This window comes from Canis lupus, chromosome 27 (genome assembly GCF_003254725.2).
Source record: "Canis lupus dingo isolate Sandy chromosome 27, ASM325472v2, whole genome shotgun sequence".
Lineage (NCBI taxonomy): Eukaryota > Metazoa > Chordata > Mammalia > Carnivora > Canidae > Canis > Canis lupus.
Genome location: NC_064269.1, coordinates 16,819,110 through 16,843,094, shown reverse-complemented (window position 1 = coordinate 16,843,094; position 23,985 = coordinate 16,819,110). Strand labels below are relative to the sequence as shown.

The window sequence follows — 23,985 nt, the reverse complement described above, 5'->3', positions numbered from 1 at the left end:
AGAAGAATGAAACTAGACCATTCTCTTACACCAGACACAAAGATAAACTCAAAATGGATGAAAGATCTAGATGTGAGACAAGAATCCATCAAAATCCTAGAGGAGAGCAGAGGCAACGCCCTTTTTGAACTTGGCCACAGTAACTTCTTGCAAGACACAGCTTTAGAAGCAAGGGAAACAAAAGCAAAAATGAACTATTGGGACTTATTCAAGATATAAAACTTCTGCACAGCAAAAGAAACAGTCAACAAAACTAAAAGCCAACCTATAGAATGGGAGAAGATATTTGCAAATGTTGTATCAGATAAAGGGCTAGTATCCAAGATCTATAAAGAACTTATTAAACTCAACACTCAAGAAACAAACAATCCAATAATAAAATGGGCAAAAGACATGAACAGAAATTTCACCAAAGAAGAGATACACATGGCCAACAGGCACATGAGAAAATACTCCGCATCACTTGCCATCAGGGAAATACAAATCAAAACCACAATGAGATACCCCCTCACACCAGGGAGAATGGGGAAAATTAACAAGACAGGAAACCACAAATGTTGGAGAGGATGTGGAGAAAAGGGAACCCTCCTGCACTGTTGGTGGGAATGTGAACTGGTACAGCTACTCTGGAAAACCGTGTGGAGGTTCTTCAAAGAGTTAAAAATAGAACTACCCTATGACCCAGCAATTGCACTGCTGGGGATTTACCTCAAAGATACAGATGCAGTGAAACGCTGGGACACCTGTACCCCGATGTTTCTAGCAGCAATGTCCACAATAGCCAAACTGTGGAAAGAGCCTCAGTGTCCACCGAAAGATGAATGGATAAAGATGTGGTCTGTGTATAGAATGGAATATTACTCAGCCATTAGAAACGACAAATACCCACCATTTGCTTCAACGTGGATAGAACTGGAGGGTATTATGCTGAGTGAAGGAAGTCAGTTGGAGAAGGACAAATATTATATGGTCTCATTCATTTGGGGAATAAAAAATAGTGAAAGGAATTAAAGGGGAAAGGAGAGAAAATGAGTGGGAAATATCAGTGGGGGAGACAGAACATGAGAGACTCCTAACTCTGGGGATCAAACAAGGGGTAGTGGAAGGGGAGGTGGGTGTGGGGTTGGGGTGACTGGGTGACGGGCACTCAGGGGGGCACTTGACAGGATGAGCACTGGGTGTTACACTATATGTTGACAAATCTAACTCCAATAAAAATATACACAAAAATAAATAAATAAACAAATAAATAAATAAATAAATATTTGAAAAGAAGAAAAAAAGGAAAAATGTTATATGCAGATTTTTGACTGTGGCAAGGGTTGGTGTCCCTAACTCCACCACTGTTAGCACCTGTAGCTTGATTGTGCTGGGGAACTGTGAGGGTCAGTGTAGAAAACATGCCTCCCATCGCTGGGCCAGAGAGGTGAAGGCAGTGGGGTATATATATATATACCAGCTGCCTTCAGTCATCCCTTATGGACTGCGGGGGTGGGGAGGAGGTAAGGGTGGGTGGGGGGAGGGTGTTTCAATTCAGGCCACTGGAGAATGTCCTCAGAGTTGGAAGTCAGCCAAGCCTACCACGGAGTCAGGAACATGGTTGGGCACTGGAACTGTCAGCTACAAACCCAGTGCATAGCTTTCCATCATAAACACTTTATTATTTTGTGTGTTTTGGAAGATTTTGGTAGTTGGTGTTGATTAGTCTTATTGGAGAAGGTACGAGAGGAAGAGAAAGACATAAGGTGATCCAGATGGCAGCTTAGACTTGATTGTGTGGAATTAAACAAAGACCACCTGAATGAAAACAAGCAAAGGCTATTCAGAGCTTGCTCTAGCAAGGGAGTCAGCCCGATAACTTACATTGTGATAGAGGCTTCAGGCTGGCCGAAGAGTGGGAAAGCTTGATGAAAAAATGGAAGTCTTCAGGTATGCTCAACTGGAGGTTGTTGGCATGGGCAAGCTGGTTGGCTAACTGGAAATGGAATATGCTAGGTATTGGTTAGGGGAGCATATTTTGCTCTCTCCGGTTGGCCCCTAGTTGGAAGCTAGGGCAAACATTGGGGAAGCTGGCAGTTACTAACCAAAAGCCTGGACAGTGGGGCATATGGTTGGTCTTTTGATTCATCTCTGTTTATTTCCACAAACTAAATTATTTTTACTTTTACCCTGTATTCCCATCTTATATTTTTCTTTGTGCCAGCCATAGTGAACTTCCCACTTTCCCCAGGTAAACACACCAGCCTTTGGCTTGTAGGAGCTACCTGCCTTTGCTCATATTATATGTCTCCTTGTTAGAAGGTGGAGGAGGGATAGTTAAGTATCCTCCAGACTGAGAATGCACTTTTAGACCAAAAAAACGAAGTAAGCCACTCCATACTGTTTACAGTTGTATTCACGGTATCTTACCAATTGGGGTGGGGAGAGGATTGGGGACTGGGGAGGCAACAATCCAGGTACTATACAGCTGTTCTCTGCCAAGTCTGGATCTTAATTCACAGCTTTTATAGAGCAAGGAGATCGTGGTGTGGTGATATATATATATGGTGTGTGTGTGGAGGGTCTGTCTGCTTCTCCCTCTGCCTCTCCCCTGTTCGTGCTCTCTCTCTCTCCCTCAAATAAATAAATAAAGTCTTGAAAAAAAATTATGGTGTACAGCTTAAATATATACAATTTGTCAGTCATATCTCAATAAAGCTAGGGTGGGGGAAGAAGCAAAGAATAAAATATAGGGCACCTGGGTGGCTCAGTCAGGTAAGCATCTGCCTTCAGCTCAGGTGATGATCCTAGGGTCCTGGGATCAAGACCTGCATCAGGATCCTGGTCTATGGGGAACCTGCTTCTTCCTCTCTCTCTGCCTACCACTACCTGCTGCATATACTCTCTCTCTATGTCAAATAAATAAAATCTTTTTAAAAAGAGTAAAATATAATTAAAACCATTATTGAGGCAACCCAATAAAATAGACATAAAGTCCCCTTCCCCAATACACACAAAGAATACTAAAAATCAGCTATCTTCCTTTTCATGACTGAGGTATTATAGGAAGAAATTATTAGATTTGCCAATGGGAGAGGTGAATATTTTGAGAATCACTTAGTGTTAATACCAGGAATGGAGGTAGAAACACAACATTCTGGTTATTTGGGCCATCATCAAACCAAAATTGTTTAAATGTGTGTTCAACATTTGTTTGAAGGAGATGTATTACTTGGGACCCCAAATTCACTCAGCTAAACAGATGGCTTATTTAAGCCATAGCAAATTTTTGCTCCTGAGAGGCTAGTTAGGGTCATTTGAGTATGATCCTTGGGGGACCTTATTACCCTGCCACCTCAAGCAGTTCAGAGAAGATGACTTCTAACCACAGAGGATATCCTTAAGAGATCTGATAAATTGTCCATGGGTCCCTGGAAGTTTGCATTGGACAGCCACAGCTCACTCTTGTCCCATTAAAAAAATATATATATTTAAACAAAATGTTGTTATTAATAGGTTTATTAAAATAAGCTGGGGATGAGTTTGGTTGACTTGTGCTTTGCACTTTTAGCTTCTGCTGCGATCTCATTTAGCAGTGTGTGAGGCACATGTGCTGCAAGCAGGGCTCTCATTTTCAATGGAAGGGACAGTCTCTCTTGCTTTTTTCAGGGCTCACCAGACATTCTCTAACCAATACCCCTCTCTTCAAGGATCACAAGCAGAGGCAGAGTGCTTACTGTTAAGTATGCTCCCCACACAGGTGGCTGGGCAATTAACTCAGGTCCAGTGATGGTGGAAAAAGGATTGGATGCAGCTTGCTACTGACCACTTACTCTATCTGCCAGTTGTGCCAGGGCTCATGCTTCCATGGAAGAAGTGCACAGAGCCTCCAGCCACCTAATTATAGTAAGTTGTATATGAAATAAGTGGAAAAAATAGACCAAGCAGTCCTGCCACACTGTGGGCAGAGAATACTCTGGTTACTCTTGCTTTAGTGGTTTTATTATATGTTATATAAATAGCTATGTGTAAAGATATTTGTACTATATGTACATATATAGTGTGAATCAGTAACTATTTATTATATTGTAGGTTAATTTCCCCCCATTATCTCTTTCAGCTAGAATAAGCCTTTAAAAATTCTTATAGAATGAAAACTTAAGGGGTGCCTGGGTGGCTCAGTGGTTAAGTGTCTCCCTTTGGCTCAGGTTGTGATCCCAGGGTCCTGGGATCAAGTCCCCCATAGGGAGCTTGCTTCTCTTTCTGCCTATGGCTCTGCCTCTGTGTGTGTGTGTGTGTCTCTCATGAATAAATAAAATATTTAAAAAAGAAAGAATGAAAAATTAAGTCCAAATTTTGGTTTCTCAGTAAAGTTCATGATGAATGTATAAATTGCATAGAGTATTTATTAACATTTACCATGATCAATGGAGTGTAGTCAGTAATACCACTGACTAAATGAAAAGTAGGAGATCCAAATTTGCTGAAGAAAATATCAGCGTCTACTTCAAATATTAGTTAGGACTTTTTTAAAAGACTCTATCTGAAGATAGCTATGAAATGCATGCAGATGCAGAGGCTGTGACACATGACTTATCACTTAGAGCGAATGATGGCTTTTCTAGATAGAGTACTTTTATATACTTTCAAGTCTAAGTTTTCTTGTGCATGTGTGAAAAACAAAATGATATCTGTTAATGTATTGGCTTGCTTTGCAACCAGCTTGATAATGTTTGTTTTATATTGGTATCATCAAATAAGTTGGTAACAATAATAGTTTGATTTTTTCATTCAAGTTAAATTTTTAGAAGCTCATTATTATGTCAAAGAATCAACTTCATTGTGAATACTGCTGTAGTTTCAGTTAAAAAATTCAACATTGACATAAAAATGATTTGGTTTTTACTGATAATAAATGTAAATTAAAAAAAATAAATGTAAATTTTGGGGCACCTGGCTGGCTCAGAAGAGTATGCAGCTCTTGATCTTGAGGTTTGGGTTCGAGCCCCATGTTGGGTATAAGGATTACTTAAATAAATCAGTAAAGTTAAAAAAAAAAAAAGTAAGTGTAAATTTTGAAGAAGTACAGCTTTATGGAAAAACAATGTTTTTTATTAAATTAAGAAATCCATGGATCCAGGGATCCCTGGGTGGCTCATCGGTTTAGCGCCTGCCTTTGGCCCAGGGCACGATCCTGGAATCCTGGGATCGAATCCCACGTCGGGCTCCCGACATGGAGGCCTGCTTCTCCCTCCTCCTGTGTCTCTGCCTTTCTCTCTCTCTCTCTCTCTGTCTATCATAAATAAATAAATAAATCTTAAAAAAAAAAAAAAGAAATCCATGGATCCAGAAATATTCTTGGAACTGATTGAGATGCATGCATAATTCATAATTGTTAAAAGTGCAATAATTGGGATACCTGGGTGCCTCAGCAGTTGAGTGCATCTGTCTTTGGTTCAGGGCGTAATCCTGGAGTACCAGGATCCAGTCCTGCATCAGGCTCCTGCATGAAGCCTACTTCTGCCACTGCCTGTGTCTCTGCCTCTCTCTTTCTGTGTCTCTCATGAATAAATAAATAAAATCTTTAAAAAAAAAAAAAGTGCAATAATCTACCAATGTAAATAAAAACTGTAATTATAAAAATTTACAATTTTTGAAAAGATTTTATTTATTTATTTGACAGAGTGAGCTTTGCGCAGTGGCAGTATCGTAGCCAATGAGGTTTATCCAAGGCATGATTATTGCTAGTTTGACAGAGTGAGAGCACAAGCAGGGGGTGTGGCAGGCAGAGGGAGAGGGACAAGCAGGCTCCCCACTGAGCAAAGAGCCCAAGTTGGGGGCTCCATCCCAGGACTCTGAGATCATGACTTGAGTTGAAGGCAGACGCTCAACTGACTGAGCCACCTAGGCGCCAGAAAAATTCATAATTTTTAAAATCCACAAATTACAGTACCAAAATTTGGTAAAGCTAATTTGAATTTAAATAAGAACTATTGTTAATTAAATTTTGAAAATATCTGAGCCTTGGGGCACCTGGGTGGCTCAGTCAGTTAAATATCTGATTCTGATTTTGGCTCAGGTCATGATATTGTGGTTGTGAGATCCAGACCTGTGTTGAGCCTCATGCTCAGCGGGAAGTCTGCTTCTCTCCTTCTCTCTCTCCTTCCTCCTCTGCCTCTCATCCCACTTGCACTCTGTCTCTAAAATAAATAATCTTTATAAAATATCTGAGCCTCAGGGATCCCTGGGTGGCGCAGCGGTTTGGCGCCTGCCTTTGGCCCAGGGCGTGATCCTGGAGACCCGGGATCGAGTCCCACGTCAGGCTCCTGGTGCATGGAGCCTGCTTCTCCCTCTGCCTGTGTCTCTGCCTCTCTTTCTTTCTCTCTCTGTAACTATCATAAATAAATAAAAAATTAAAAAAAAATATCTGAGCCTCAGAAGAACTATTTTAAGTAAACCTGTGTCCTATAATTGCATTGAACCTTTTGGTAAGGGAGTCCTGTTTGTGTGTATTGTGTATAAAATGAAATAGAAGCCTTTAATCAAAGAATTTAAGAAATGGAGTTCCCCCAAAGATTCAGCTACCAAAGGTTTTAGCAACTTGTAATTATTGAATACAAAATTTGCAAATAGGAAGATATTGAAATTTATTCCTACAAAAGCAAAGGAAAAGCTGAACAATATTGAAATTTATTCCTACAAAAGCAAAGGAAAAGCTGAACAATTTTAACAGTAAGAGATGAAACATATAATTTCAAGATTCAATGATTTTGAGGTAAAATAACTTGACTTCTGAAAATACTTTTTTTCCACTGTACAAAGTTCTTACAATATTATTGACTTTATTTCCTATGCCATAGTTTACATTGTTATGACTTATTGATTTTATAATGGAAGTTTTTACCTTTTAATCTCCTTTACCTACTTCTCCCATCTTTATTCTCCTCTCCTCTGCCAACCACCATTTGTTTTTATGAGTCTGTTTCTGTTTAGTTTTATTTTTCAGATTCCACATAAAAGTGAAATCATATGATTTTTTTCTTTGTCTTATTTAATTTAGTGTGAAACCCTCTAGTCCTTTCATATTGTCACAAATAACAAGATCTCATTCTTTTTTGTGGCTGAGAAATATTCATATATATATGAATATATGTATATATCACATCTTCTTTACATATTCATTCATTGATGGACACTTAGTTTGCTTCCATTATCTTGGGTATTATAAAAAATAATGCTACAGTGAACATAAGGGATGCATATATCTCTTTGAATTAGTGTTTTCATTTTCTTCAGGTAAATACCTAGAAGTGGAATTGCTGGATTGTATGGTAATTCTATTTTTAGTTTTTTTGAGGAACCTCCAAACTGTTTTCCATAGTCACGGCACCAATTTGCATTCCTACCAGCAGTTCACAAGTGTTTCTTTTTCTCCACATCCTCACCAACATTTGTTATTTGTTGTCTTTTTGATACTAAGCATTCTCAGGTATAAGATGATATCTCATTGTGGTTTGGATATGCATTTCCCTAATGATAAGTGACATTGAGCATCTTTTCATGTGCCTGTTGGCCACCTGTATGTCTTCTTTAGAAAAATGTCTATTTTGGGCATCTGACTCTTGATTTTGGCTCGGGTCATGATTTCAGGGCTATGGGATGGAGTCCTATGTCAGGCTCTGCAATCAGCCTGGAGTCTGCTTAAGATTTTCTTTTCCTTCTGCCCCTCCCCTCACCACACTCATGCATGTGTGCTCCCTCTCTATCAAAAAAAAAAAAAAAAAAAACAACAAAAAAAACTGAAACATGTCTATTCAGGTCCTCTGCTCATCTAAAAATTTTTATTATGTATTTATTTATTTATTTATGAAAGAGTGAGAGAGAGACAGCATGAGTAGGGGTGAGTGGCAGAGGGAGAGGAAGAAGCAGACTCCCCGCTGAGCAGGGAGCCCAACATGGGGCTCAATTCTAGGACTCTGGGATCATGACCTGAACGGAAGGCAGATGCTTAACCAACTGAGCCACCCAGGTACTCTCTCTGCTTGTTTTTTAATCTGATTGGGTTTTTTTGGTGTTGAGTTGTATGAGCCCTTTATATATATTGGATATTAACCCTTTATCAGGTATGTCATTTATAAATATCTTCATTCAGTAGATTACCCATTTGTTTTGTTGGTGGTTTGTAAAAGCTTTGTATTTTGGTATATTCCCAATTGTGTATGTTTGGTTTAGTTGCCTTTGCCTGAGGATACAGATCCAAAAGCATATTGCTAAGAAGAGCAATGCCTAAGAGATTATTACCTATGTGTTCTTTTAAGAGTTTTATGGTTTCAGGTCTTACATTTAGGTCTTTAATCCATTTTGAGTTTATTTTTATATGTGATATGAGAAAGTAGTTGAGTTTTATTCTTTTGCAGGTAGCTGTCCAGTTTTTCCTGTCCCATTTATTATTGTCTTTTCCTCATAGTATATTTTTACTTCCTTTTTGATAGACTAAGTGACCATATACACATGGGTTTATTTCTTTATTCTGTTCCATTGACCTATACATCCATTTTTGTACTAGTCCCATACTGTTTTAATTACTGTAGCTTTGTAATATGGTTTGAAATCTGGGAGTGTAATACCTCTGGCTCTATTCTTCTTTCTGAACATTGCTTTGACTATTTGGGGTCTTTTGTGGTTTCCTACTGATTCTAGTATTATTTGTTTTAGTTTTATGAAAAATGCTCATGGTATTTTGATAGGGATTGCATTAAATCTGTAGATTGCTTTGGGTAGTATGGACATTTTAACATTAATTCTTCTAATCTATGAGCATATAATATCTTTCCATTTATTTGTGTCTTTAATTTCTTTCATTATTGTCCTACTGTTTTCAAAATACAGGTCTTTCACCTCCTTGGTTAAGTTTATTTCTAGATATGCTATTCCTTTTGATGCAATTATAAATGAATTTTTTTAAAAATTTCTCTTTCTGCTGGTTAATTATTAGTGTTTAGATGCACAATAGATTTCTATAATTTATAAAATTTCTAATTTTGTATTCTGCAATTACTGAATTTATTTATTCTAATAGTTTTTTGGTGGAGTCTTTAGGGTTTTCTATGTATAGTATCATGTCATCTGCAAAGTGACAGTCTTACTTCTTTCTTACCAAAATTGGATGTCTTTTATTTCTTTTTCTTTTCTGATTGCTGTAGCCCATAATCTAGTATTATATTGAATAAAAGTGAGCATCCTTGTTTTGTTTCTGATCTTAGAGAAAGTTTTTCAGCTTTTCAGTTGAGTATAATGCTAAGGGTGGGTTTGCCATATGTGGCCTTTATATATTGATGTATATTCCCTCCATACCCACTTTGTTGAGAGTTTTTTACCATGAATGGATGTTGAATTCGTCTAATATTTTTTTCTCTATCTCTTAAGGTGATCATATGATTTTTATCTTTTATTTGGTTAATGAGGTATAACACTGATTGAGTTGCAGATATTGAACCATCCTTGCTTTTCTGGAACATATCTTACTTGATCATAGTAAATGATCCTTTAAAAATATTATAGAATTCAGCCTGCTAATATTTTGTTCAGGATTTTTGCATCTATATTTCTCAGAGATATTGGCCTGTAATTTTCTTTTTGTAGTGCCTTTATCTGGTTTTGGTATCGAGGTAATGACCTACCTCATAGAATAAATTTAGGAGCCTTCTTTCCTCATCAATTTTGGAACAGTTTGAGAAGGATAGGTATTAATCCTTCTTTAAATGTTTTGTAGGATTCACCTGGGAAGCCATCTGTTCCTGGACTTCTGTTTATTGGGAGTTTTTTGATTACTGATTAAATATCATTGCCAGTAATGTGTCCAGCTTTTCTATTTCTTCCTGCATTGGTCTTGGAAGATTGTATGTTTCTAGGAATTTATTAATTTCTTCTAGGTTGTCTAATTTCTTCTAGGTTGTATAACATTTTTCATGATAATTTCATAATCCTTTGTATTTTTGTGGTGTTGGTTATAACTTCTCCTTTTTCATTTCTGATTTTATTTGAGTCCTCTTTTTCTTTGTTAATAAGCCTAGCTAAAGGTTTATCAGTTTTGCTGATCTTTTCAGAGAACAAGCTCCTAGTTGCATTGATTTTTTTCAATTGCTTTTTCACTCTCTATTTCACTTATTCCACTGTGATCTTTATTATTTCCTTCCTTCTACGAATTTTGAGCTTTACTTGTTGTTTTTCTAATTCCTTTACATATAAGGTTAGATTTTTTTTTAATTTGAGATTTTTCTTGTTTTTTTGTTTTTGTTTTTGTTTTGAGATAGGCTTATAATACTACAAATTTCCTTTTTAGAACTATTTTTGCTGTGTCCCAAAGATTTGGGGACATTGTGTTTCCATTTTCTTTCTTTTTTTTTTTTAATTTATTTTTTATTGGTGTTCAATTTACTAACATACAGAATAACCCCCAGTGCCCGTCACCCATTCACTCCCACCCCCCTGTGTTTCCATTTTCATTTGTCTCAAGATATTTTTTTGAATTCATCTTTGATTTCTTCATTGACCCATTGGCTGTTTAGTAGCATGTTGTTTAGCCTCTATGTGTTTTTGTTTTTTCCTTGTTATTGATTTCTAGTTTCATATTGTTGTAATCAGAAAAGATGCTTGACACTACTTCGTTCTTCTGAAATTTATTGAGATGTGTTTTGTTGCCTGATCTATACTGAAGAATGTTCCATGTGCATTTGAAAAAAGTAGTATATTCCACTATTTTTAGATGGATTATTCTGCATGAATCAGTTAAGTCCATCTGGTCTAACATGTCATTCAAAGCCAGTGTTTCCTACTGATTTTCTGTCTGTATGATCTATCCATTGATGTAAGCGTGGTGTTAAAGTTCTCCATTTTTATTGTATTATTGTCAATTTCTCCTTTGATGTCTATTAGCATTTGCTTTATATATTTAGGTGCTCCTTTGTTGGGTGTATAAATATTTACAACTGCTACATCCTCAAATTGGATTGATTCTTTTATTACTGTGTAATATCCTTTTTTGTTTCTTATCATAGTCTTTGTTTTAAAGTATTTTATCTAGGAGCACCTGGGTGGCTCAGTGGTTGAGCATCTGCCTTTGGCTCAAGTTGTGATCCTGGGGTCCTGGGATCAAGTCCCACATCAGGCTCCCAACAGGGTGTCTGTTTTTCCCTATGTCTCTACCGCTCTCTCTGTGTGTCTCTCTTGAATAAATAAATAAGATCTTAAAAAAGTATTTTATCTAATGAAAGTATTGTTATCTCAGCTTTCTTTTTGTTTCCATTCATATGGAATATCTTTTTTTAATCTTTCACTTGCTGTCTATATGTGTATTTAGGTGTGAAGTGAGTCTCTTGTAGGCAGCATGTAGATATGTCTTATTTTATTATCCATTCAGTTACCCCATGTCTTTTGAGTAAAGCCTTGAGTCCATTTACATTTAAAGGAATTTCAATAAGTATGTGCTTACTGCTATTTTGTTATTTTTGGTTGTTTTTGTAGGTCTCTCTTGTTTTCTTCTCTCACTCTTCCCTTGTGATTTGATGACTTTCTTTAGTGTTATACTTACATTCCTCTCTTTATTTTTTGTGTATCTATTATAGTTTTTTGGTTTGTGATTACCATGAGGTTCATATACATGAGCCTTATGCCTATAGCAGTCTATGTTAAGTTGATGGTTGCTTAAGTTTGAACATATTCTAAAAACACTACATTTTTATTCTCTCCCTCTACTCACCACAATGTATATATTTGACATTGTATTGTAACCATGTGAGGTAAAGGAAGTGTTAAATAACCTGATTGTGGTAATCGTTTCACAAAGCATATGTACATCAAATCAACACATTGTACACTTTTTTTTTTTAAGATTTTATTTATTTATTCATGAGAGAGAGAGGCAGAGACATAGGCAGTGGGAGAAGCAGGTTCCATGGAGGGAGCCTGATGTGGGACTCGATTCCGGGATTCTGGGGTCACACCCTGAGCCAAAGGTCGATAATCACTGAGCCACCCAGGTGTCCCACATTGTACACTTTAAATATAAATTTAATTTGTCAATTATACTTCAATAAAGCTGAAAAAAAGAAATTAAAGTATGTAAATATGTACCTAAATTAATTATTCTTCTATATTATTTTAAAATATTTGTACAATAGATATAAAGGTTTTAAATTTTGCTTTAATATATGCACATATATCTTATTTTCTTAGAATATTATTTTTAAAATGGTTTTACAATTAAATTATTTTATAGATTCACCAAAATAATAAACTAATTTGTTGGTCAATAAATATATAAAAAATTCTAGAATTATGATGACTTTTGGCACTTCCTTTTGATCCAAAATATTACTATTTGGAAAATAATTACATGATAATCCTCCCTACTCACAGATTTGTGCTCTGGGACTTTGCCTAACTGGCTTTCCACTCTCTCTGGCTCAGGATAAATACCAAAAATAGCACAAACAAATACATCACAAGTTATTAAAAGAAGATGTCTTACAAGGGAGGATGAGGACAGAGGGAAGAAGTGAAGGAGCTGGAACTATTGCAGTATAAACTGAAAGAATTTCTAGAGATCCTATTCTCCAGGTCATTCTTAAGCCACAATAGCATTCCAGGCTAAATCAAAGTATACTTCACTTTCTAGTAAATCTGTGAATGTTATGTCTTTCCTCAATTTTATTAAAAGTCACTTTTCACTTTTGAAATTTTACTGTATCTTGTGACTTTTACAAATTAATTGTCATTTTAAAATATTAGTGTAAACAGTGTGCTCTCAAGCAGGTGTCCTGCAAGATAGTCCAGGGGTGAACCAAGGGAGTTAATTAATTACAAAGGCTGTAATTAGCCACCACAAAGCCTGAGTTATTTTTTAAAATATTTATTTATTTTAGAGAGAATGAGTAGACAGAAGGAGAGAGAATCTTTAAGCAGACTCTGCACTGAGACTGGAGCCTGATGTGGGCTCAATCCCACAACCCTGAGATCAGGACCCAAGCCAAAACCAAGAGTCTGATGCTCAACCCACTGCAGCATCCAGGCATACCAGCTTGTGTTATCTTCACTTCTGAAACTCCAGAAGCTTTACAAATTATCAAAATGAATATTAGAAATGAGTGTTTATGGGGATGCGTGGGTGGCTCAGTGGTTGAGTGTCTGCCTTCAGCTCAGGGCGTGATCTTGATCCAGGGATCGAGTCCCTTATCAGGCTCCCCGTGAGGAGCCTACTTCTCCCTCTGTCTATGGCTCTGCCTCTCTCTCAGGGTTTCTTATAAATAAATAAATAAAATCTTAAAAAAAAAAAAGAAATGGCTGTGTATGGATGATATTAGTGATATTCAAAAAGTGTGGATTGGCTGAAAGATTTTAGAAATGGTTCAATTCTTGCATGAACAGGGTCAAGGAATTCAGAATTCTGGAAGCCTATAGCAGGCCCTAAGAATGGCATCCAGATCTTGGTCTCTAACAACTTGTGTCCTGTCTTGGGTTTTTTTGTTTTTGTTTTTTTTCTGTCTTGGGTTTAAAGAATTTGGAGTCTCTAAGGCTGACTCTCATCATGATTAACTAAGTGAACAAGTTAGACTAGGTGTGTTCCAAGAGCCTAACAGGACAGATAGCAAGCAGATCTTTGCTGAACCTACAGAGCAAGGTTTCTGAATTGTTTTGTATCTATTTGTAAATGAATGTCAGTGTGCTGCAGACCTGCTTTCACTATAACCTGGTAGGGAGGGTGCAGGTGAGTGGCTAACACTTACCCACCTCTAACTTTTAGAGAATGTTTTGCCAAAAAGAACTGAATACTTGAGGATGACCTATCCCTCAATCTGGTCCTGATGTAGTTTGTTTGAATGGTGGTGAAGTTTAGGATCTGGAGGTGATGGCCAAGAAAGAATTCTTGAGACACCTTTGGTGCAAAAAGGTGGTTTTATTAAAGCACAGGGACAGAACTCCTGCTGCTCCCTGGGCCTGGGAATTGTGAAGAGCAACTGATTGCATATCTTTGGGTTGGGGGAAGTAAAGATAAGGGAAGTTCCAAAAGAACTTTCATATGCTAAAGAAGACTCATAGGATACCTGAGGCCTTGCTATTGACAAGCCAAGGTTGTTTTTCCTTCTAGCAAGGTATTAAGACAATTGGGAGCTTCCTGGAGGAAGGTTATACTCTGCTTGCTTAAGTATTTGTCAATGGGCTGCCAGTTATAAGGACATTTAATTTTATCTACATTTCCTTCTGCCTTTGTTTCCCACATCATTTATTTTTCCTGGTTTCCAGGATCTAAACCTGGGGTTCTCAAAGTTCAGTCTCCAAGATAGCAGCTCTAGCATCATCTAGGAACTTGTTGGAAACAGAAGCTCTCAAAATCTACCTTGAAACTGCTAAATCAGAAGCCCAGAAGGCAGTTGTTTTAACAAGTTTTTCACATGATCTTTCTGTATGAATGTTTGAGAAGCAGTGAAGCAGATTACATTTTGCCGTCTATCTTTTCTTGATTGCTCTTTTTTTTTTGGGCAATCTTCATTTACTTGGTAAATTGTGCCTTATCTGAAACTCTTGACATTGCTTATTTCTTAGTATTATGTTTTGTAAAAAGTTCTCTATAAATCAAGACCCAGTTGTAACTTTTAATCCAAATTCCTGACTAATCACGTGTCCAGAAAAATTCTTTGTATTAAGTTGATTTTATAAACAACATGGTTTCAGAAATTCATATTCCTCTATGATGCAGTGACAATAGTTCAATGATTATCAAATTCTGTTCCTTGGAACCCTAGGTATTTCTTTGAGTGCCCTACTGGGACACCTGGAAAGTTGGGAAAGGAGGACTAAAGCTTTCTATCCTTGCCTTTTAAAAGAGCCAACATTTGGGACGCCTGGGTGGCTTAGCGGTTGGGCGCTTGCCTTCCGCCCAGGGTGTGATCCCGAGGTCCTGGGATCAAGTCCTGCATCGGGCTCCCTATGGGGGCCTGCGGCCTGCTTCTCCCTCTGCCTGTGTCTCTGCCTCTCTCTCTCTGTGTCTCTCATGAATAAATAAGTAAAATCTTTTTTAGAAAGTTTAAAAAATAAAAAATAATAATTAAAAAAAAAAAGCCAACATTTAGGGGTGCCTGGGTGGTTCATTTGGTAAGCAGCCAACACTTGATTTTGGCTCAGGTCATGATCTTAGGGTCATGGGATTGAGCCCCATGTCTGCTTGAGATTCTCTCCCTCCCTCTCCCTCTAACCTTCCCCCCACTCTTACTTGCATGCACTCTTTTTCTCTCTCACTAAAATAAATATATAAAAATGGGCGCCTGGGTGGCTCAGTGGTTGAGCATCTGCCTTTGGCTCAGGTCATGATCCTAGGGTCCTGGGATGGAGTCCTGCATCAGGCTCCTCACAGGGAGCCTGCTACTCCCTCTGCCGGTGTCTCTGCCTCTGTGTCTCTCTTATGAATAAATAAAATATTTTTAAAAAACTAAGTAATTTTTTTTTAAAACCAACATTTGGGGCACCTAGATGGCTCAGTCAATTAAGCATCTGACTCTTGGTTTAATGAGATCAAGCCCTGCCTTGGACCCCCATGCTCAGTGGGGAGTTCTCTTCCCCTGCCCCCACCTGTCTATGCATGTGTGCATGCTCTCTCTCACTCTCTCAAATTAATAAATAACTTTTTTTTTAAAGTCAACATTTAAAAAAAATAAGCCATCATTTGTTAAGTACTTACTATGAGCCAAACATAGTTCTGAGTCCTTCACAAGCTAAAGCATTCATGTAGGGGTCTTATTCACCTTTTTCATCAGAGAAGTTGTGCCCTCATCTGTTTGATTTACCAGGTTTTCTTTTAGGAAAGAAGCTTGAAACTTAAGACAAAGCAACCTGTACTATTTACTCACTAAGCTCCAAGTATCCAGGCCTCTCTAGTCCTAGAGTACACAGCTGCTTTCCTATCCTGAAATTTTACATGCTTTTCCCTCTTTCTGAAGCTTCTCCAGCTAATTATAGCAGACTTTCCCATTTAGTTTTCTCCTTGAATATCATCTCTTCTAAAAGATTTTTCTTAACCCCCAGACTGTTTTAGGTAGTCCTTTTACGCTCTCAAAGTACCTTGTTATTTATTTTTTTTTCTTTAATGGAATTTGTTAGGATTTATTTTCCTTGTTTAGTTTTTGTGGTTTGTCACCCCCACTGGACTATAAGTTTGGCAAAGACTGGGATCTTATCTAATTCTTTTGTCTTCCCAGAATCTAGTAGCGTCTGGCACAAAGTTGATGCTTATTAAATATTTAGTGACCAATGACTAAAGGGTAACGATGCAACTTGAGTTCTCACTCAGACTCTTTCATTAACAGAAAGAATTTTATCCTTAAATGAAAGTTAGATGGGATGCTCTGTGAGATGATTTCTGCTTCAGCATCATCTGGCTCAAAAATTAAACTTTTGATTTTAAAATCTGTTTATGTTTCTGGTGGGCAGGTGCTTTGTATCTTACCTTAATTGCTTGTTGTGTAAGGGAAAAACATATGTTACTACCTCAAGTGAACACCTTTTTAGATGGATTAAAATAAATACAAAATGGAGACCAGACTTGAAAATAATCTGGACAGAACAAGTTAAACCACATAAGCAAAACCTAATATAACTTATTCTGCAACATAAGCAAAACAACTTGGATTGTTTCTTGTAAATGCCTCAGAAAATCATAAATAAAACCTAAATTGTTTTCCAAAAATGGCATAAGAAGAGGACTTTTAACCAATTCCCTGTCGTTTGGAAAACCCCCGTGCTGTAACCAATCATTATAAAGATGAAATAGCTCCCATGTTTTTATAATCCTAGCTGCCTGTAACATGCCTCTAGGCTTCAAGTCACTATTGGTTTTAAGACTCCCAGTTTGCAAACTGTTCTGCTATGCACAATAAACTTTTACTAAATACAATTTATTGACCTGATTTTATTTTTAACAGTTCCTGGATTTTGACAAGAGCCACTTGCCAACTTTACATTGGATTGGCCTAAATATTGGAATCTGAATTTTGCAGTCATACCGCACAAAACATTCATTGTAAAGAGAAATTTAATAAAACTTTGATTTGGGTTTAAAAAAAAGTGTTGAAAATAATGTGTATAGCTTATTTAAAATGAATTCGGATTTACTTATCTTATAAAATTATGTATTTATTAATCTAGCCAAAAAGTGACAGAGGATTTTAATAGATAGTATTCTAGGAAAGGCATAGAAATGGCCAACAGATACATGAAAAGGTGCTCAACATCATTAATCATCAGGGAAATGCAAATCAAAACCACAATGATATCACCTCACGCTTGTTATAATGACTACCCAAAAGAAGACAAATGATGACAAGTATTGGTAAGGATATGGAGAAAAGGGAAAACGTGTACACTGTTGATGGAAATATAAATTGGTAGATGCACTATAGGAAACAGTATAGAGGCTCTTCAAAAAATTAGAAATAGAACTACCATATGATCCAACAATCCCACTTCTGGGTACATATTCAAAGGAAATGAAAACAGAATACTGAAGAGATGTCTGCACTCTCATGTTCATTACAACACTGTTCACAATAGCCATAATATGAATCAACCTCAGTGTGCATCAACAGAAGAATGGATAAAGAAAATGTATATATGTACAATGGAATATTATTCAGTCATAAGAAAGAAAAATCCTCATATTTATGACAATATGGATAGAGCTTGAGGGCATTATGCTAAGTGAAATAAGCCAGATAAAGACAAATACTGAATGGTATCACTTACATATAGAATCTTTTTTTTTAAGTGGTCTCCATGCCCAGTGTGGAGCCTAGGGTGGGGTTTGAACTCACTACCTTGAGAACAAGACCTGAGCTGAGATCAAGAGTTAGACACTTAACTGACCAGGCCACCTAGGTGTCTCACTTATATATGGAATCTTAAATTAAAAAAAGTCAGACTCATAGAAAAAAAGAGTAGAAAAATTGTTGCCAGGGGCTAAAGAGTGGGAGAAATGAGGAGAAGTTGGTAAAAAGTAAAAACTTTTGCTATAAGATGAATAAGGTATGAGGATCTAATGTAAAATATTGTGACTATGGTTGATAAGACTGTATTATATAATTGTAATTTGCCAAGGGAGTAGAACTTAAATGTTCTCACTAAAAATGTACATATGGGGCAGCCCAGGTGGCTCAGTGGTTTAGTGCTGCCTTCAGCCCAGAGCATGATCCTGGAGACCTGGGGTCTAGTCCTGCATTGGGCTCCCTGCATGGAGCCTGTTTCTCCTTCTGCTTGAGTCTTTGCCTCTCTTGCTCTCTCTCTCTCTGTCTCTCATGAATAAATAAATAAAATCTTTTGAAAAAATAAAATAAAAATGTGCATATGAAAATGGATGTGTTAATTAACTAGATGGTGGGAATCCTTTCACAATTAAAAATAATAATGCATGCAATGAATTAAAATCATATCTATGGAACAATGAAAAATGGCAGAAATTTTCCCAGACTTTCACTAGGCCTTTTACCTTGTAGTTAGAATTAGGGAAAAAAAATTCTTTTTTTTTTTCAATTCTGCCTTATTGAGGAATAACTAGAAATATTTATTTATTTATTTAGAAAAAAAATTTAAGTTTCAAACCACTTATAGTTTTGTTTTCTCTTTGAGCGTTTTAATAAGCTGTCGGTAAAATTTTCATCAGTCATGGGGCACATGGGTGGCTCAGTTGGTTAAGTGTTTGATTCTTGGTTTTGGTTCAGGTCACGATCTCATGGGTCATAGGGTTCAAGTGCCTGTATTGGGCTCTGTTCTTAGCAGGGAGTCTGCTTAAAGATTCTCTCCCTATGCCCCCCTCCCTATTCATGCATGTTCTCTTCCTTTTTCCAAGTAAATAAGTAAATCTTTAAAAAGTTTTCCATCAATCATTAATAAGCTACAGATACAGAAAGTCACTACTCAGAAGACTCCTGATAGTTACCATCCTCCAGCTCCACTTAAATTACTGCTGTATGTTTAGTGGCGTCAAACTCAAATGAGTGGACTCAGTCCTCAAGACACCTTGACTCCAGGTAAATTGAAGAAGAATGGAGAAGAATGCCAGCTACATTCATAACTGCTTTCTGTGGTTCAGACCATCCAGTATGTAGACTCTTAAGTAAAGAGTAATGAAAACATATTCACACCTGAGTACTGTGCACACATCTCTCTATCAGCGAGCGTGGGGTTAGGAGAGAACCCAGGTTCAGGAATTTGAAGACCAAGCTTCTCACTCTAAATCTATCACTAAATTACTATGTGACTTCAAGTGAATCACTTCATGTCAATGGTATTAAATTTTTCTCATTTGTAAAAATGATGGAGCTTGATTTAAGATGTTCTCTACAATCCCTTGAGATTATTTTTATGTCCTTATTTATTTACAGAAACAAGATTGATGTGATTTTTATTTATTTGGTTTTTTTTAAAGATTTTATTTATTTATTCATGAGAGACACAGAGAAAGAGAGAGGCAGGTTCTGCTCTGAGCAGGGAGCCTGATGTAGGACTCGACACCAGGACCCTGCAATCATGACCTGAGCAAAAGGCAGATGGTCAACCACTGAGCCACCCAGGCATCCCAATTGACATGATTTTTTAAAAAAATTTTTATCTGCCCAATTTGTTCTTTACTGGCCTACCAGAAGCAAGTGAGAGAGGCTGCTTGCCAGGAGGTTAGAGAAACCAGAGGATGGTGGTAATGCAATGAGTTTTCAATTTCAAATGCCAAACTTGGAATGGCTGAAATTTCCTTGAGTGATTTGGACTATCAGTAATATCTGTTGGTAGGTGAATTGGAAGAGTGGGACCAGATTTCAAATCCTAGCCTATTGCTAAGACATTTAGTATTAATTGACTCTTTTTCCCTTTTTTAAGTAACTATTGGGGACTTCCTAGAATAGTTCTCAAAGGAATACACCTTAATTACGACCTAGGACACGTACACATTCATATGTATCTACATATATACATACCTATCTGACTAAACTAATACTTAACCTTATGCCATTTAATGCATTGCTTATTTTTTCTTCTATTGTGTATGTTTTTGTTCATTTTTGGCTTCCAGCAGCAGTTTAAAAGCATTGTCTTGGGGTAGAGGGAATATGGTTAGCAGCTGTCTCCTCCTTGGATCTGTGTTGTGGATTTTAGAACAGATGTTTGTTATTCATTCCCAAGCTTTCTAGGCAATGTGCCAGTGGGACTGTCCTGCTGTTGGTCTTTGAGTTGATGGCCCATCTGTCCTGGATCTTGATGAGAGTGGAGGCAGAAGTGGGAGATGCAGGGAGAAAGCTCATTAAACATGGCCTTGTTCAAGGATTTAGAATATGGTAGGTCTGCACTGAATCACTCTGTCAGACAGGTGGTTCTTTAAAAGAAATTTGGCTCTCTGATTCAAAAGTGTGTAAAAAATTTAAATAATTTAGAAATGTGGTCATCTTCTGCTGTCCATCAGTAATCTGTTGCTGAAAACCAGTTGTTCTGCATGCAAATGCTAATCTGCTATTTCTCACTTAAAGTAGGAAAACTTCCATTATGTCAACCCTAAGCCCTCAACCAATTTCTTAAACAGGCAGCTAAAATGTGGTAATATTCGTGTATATATAGTGTTTAAAAATCCAAACCATTGAGCAGCCTGGGTAGCTCAGCAGTTTAGCGCCACCTTCAGCCCAGGGCCTGATCCTGGAGACCCACAGTCGGACTTCCTGCATGTAGCCTGCTTCTCCCTCTGCCTGTGTCTCTGCCTCTCTCTCTCAATATGTGTCTCTCATGAATAAATAAATAAAATCTTAAAAAAAAAAAAAAAATCCAAACCATCTTGTTAAATGTGAAATGCTTAAAATATTGTTTCTCCATCACCAAATAATTAGTATAATCAGTAACACAGTAGATTTTGTATAGTCAAAGGCCACTGACCAAGATGGTTTAATGTTCTCTTCAGCCCGACTTCACTTAAACAGGTTTCTTCCTGACTCAGGCCCCTGAGCTTCCTTTTCTTAGAATATTTACTTTAGAAAATTTGTCAATTCTTTCTTCATGCCTTTGAGATATAAATCTATTAAAAAGCCTCTGGTCAGTTTTACAACCCAGAAAAGTCTCAAGAACCTGGGACCATCTCTTTGAAATCTAATCCACAAAGGAGATGGCACCTCTGTCAGTTTCCACAGGAGGGTAGGAGCCAACCCTAAGGCTCCTTGCTCCAAGTTACAAAACTATTTCATAAAGATAAGAAAAATTTATTATTATTGATTTTTTTTATAAAGTCAGTTGGCAAACACAGATGGCCTGTGACATCCTCCTGACATCCTCCAGTATTTTTCCACTAGCTCACCCCAGCCCTTGAAAAGCTCTGCCCTCTCTGTTGAAGTGGAGTTGAGTTCAGACTTCATGCTGGCCTCTCTCCTATTGCAGTAGCCTCAGATAAAGTCTCCTTTACTAGTTTACCTTGGTCCAGTGCAATTTTTGTTTTAATACTGCCAATGGGCTCACACTACCTCCTTTTTCTGAACAATCAATTCCACAATTTTCAAAAATTTGAATGAGGACTCTATTTGTTTCTTAGGGCTGCTATAACAAAGCACCATAAATAGGAAGGCTTAGAAAACCGCAGGAGTTTATTATTTCACAAATCAGGAGGCCAGAACCCCCAGATCAGAAGGGTCAACAGAGCCACATTCTTTCTGAAGCCTCCAAGAAAGAATCTATTTCATGCCTTGCTGGAGTTGCCAATAATGCTTGGCATGCCTTGTCTTGCAGAGGCATCATTCCAATCACTGCTTACATGGTCACATGGCATTATCCCTGTGCATGTCTGTCTCTGTCTTTTATTATAAACATACCAGTTGGGATGCCTGGGTGGCTCAGTCGGTTGAATGTCTGCTTTCTGCTCAGGTCGTGATCCAGGGTCCTGGGATAGCCCCGCCCCCCCCCCCAATCAGGCTCCCTGCTCAGTGGGGAGTCTGCTTCTCCCTCTCCCTCTGCCTCCTCCCCCGGCTTGTGCTCTCTCAATCTCAATCTCTCTCTCTCTCTCTCTCTCTGTCAAATAAATAAATAAAATATTTTTTAAAAAGATACCAGTTATATTGGATCAAGGGCCCATACTACTTGAGTATGATCTCATCTTAACCAACATTTTAATTATATCTGCAAGGACCCTATTTCTAAATAAGGTCATATTGACAAGTGTGAGGGCTTAGAACTTCAATATATTTGGGGAAGGGGGAGACACCATGCAATCCAAAACTAACTCTGTAGAAACATCAATAGTATTTATAATGAAAGACCATTTTTCTATTTCATTTTGCTAAAAATATTGTGTTATGTTTAAGATATAATTAGAGTTTTCTATATAAATGTTGGCTGGAAATATTATATTGAGAGATACATACATTCTATTAAGTTTGGGTATTGATGTAGGCAGGTCAGGTTTGAGGACCCAGAGGGGTCCCACAGAACCAGCCAAGAAGGTCCTTGGCTTTGTGCAGGATAGAAATCAAATGCAAGCCAAGAGGAAGTGAGAACAGAGTTTATTGCATAGTGTAAGTGATAGAGTATAGCAGATGAAGGTTCTGGAAGACTTGGAAAAGGAAAATTGAGTCTCCCCATCACTTGGGGTGAGGATTTATATTGGAAAGGGGTCCAGGGTATGTGTTCCTTCAGGGATCTAGGATGGGGTGCAATCAATGGTGAGCAGTCATGTGAACAATAGATGTTATTCCATAAATCACCAAAGGTAGGGGATATGGATGCCCTTGTCCACTAAGGTTTGTTCAAAGCTAATGTCCTGGAACATGTTTGGGATCCAGGTTTTGTAGATTAAGTTAGGTGTTTGGGGGCTTAGAATGAAACTCAGAGAATGATTAACTCTCTTGCTCCCCCCCGCCCCTGGAGTGAGAGCATAGCTTCTTTGGTTTTGTCAGATGCAAAATATAGAACATGAGTAAATGGGACTTAATAGAGACACAGAAGAAATAGAATATTTCTAAAATGGAGTCCCTTCAGTTTCCCTATCTTAGTATTAAAAACGAAGATGTACTTACCTCTTTCTGGGAGAAGAGTTATCTAAGAGGCATTGTGCCGAGTAAGTAGTAATTTGCCAGATGACAGGTTTAAGTTTGGTGAGGGTGAAACTTTTTTTAAGGAGGTATCGGTGGATGTGTCAAAGTCAAAACCAGACAAGTAAGAAGATTGCTTTCATTTGGGCTAGATCGAAAAAATTAGGGTGTATCAGCAGGGAGGTTTTGCCTTAGACTTATGTAGGGAGGGGTAAATAGACTATGGGTGGGATGATTTAGAGTTAGGTTGTTTTATAAGCAGGAGAAGTCTAAATAAATAAATAAATAAATAAGCAAGCAAGCAAGCAGGAGAAGTCTCAGCTGAACAGGAAACATTTTTCTCTGTGGTTAACTAGTTTCGGGGGAACAAATAGTTCCAGTCTTAGTTTATCAATTATATCAAAGAATGGGAAGTTGAAGGACCTATGTCTGCTCTTGTCATCAGGTTCTAAGAAGGGGGAAAAGGATCCTGGTCACAGGTAAACAGAGGAATCATTTGTGAGAGTTCTAGGAGTCATAAGAAAGAGTGGACAATGAAGTTTATTGAAGTCAACTGGAGAAGGATGATTCTTTGAGTAAGCCTTTCCTAGAACACAAAGGGATGGGGAAGATTTGGGGTAAACAAAAAGGTTGGAGGTGTTCTTTACCATAACTGCTTTCCAGAAGCACAGGGCTCAGGTAAACTTCAACATTGTCAGCTGTCATGAGGAAGGGCCTGTGTAAGGCTGAGTGCATATTGTCATTGCTTGCCTTTAACTATTTACATTTAATCTTTTAGAAAAGGTTTATCCCTGGGGTTCCTGGGTGGCGCAGTGGTTTGGCGCCTGTCTTTGGCCCAGGGCTCGATCCTGGAGACCCGGGATCGAATCCCACGTCGGGCTCCCGGTGCATGGAGCCTGCTTCTCCCTCT

General features: G+C 37.7%; 1 pseudogene; it reads left to right on the top strand.

The window, feature by feature from the left end:
- The first annotated feature begins 5,666 nt into the window (after positions 1–5,666).
- LOC112665683 (U4 spliceosomal RNA) lies at positions 5,667–5,942 on the top strand (annotated as a pseudogene).
- Positions 5,943–23,985: the final 18,043 nt, after the last annotated feature.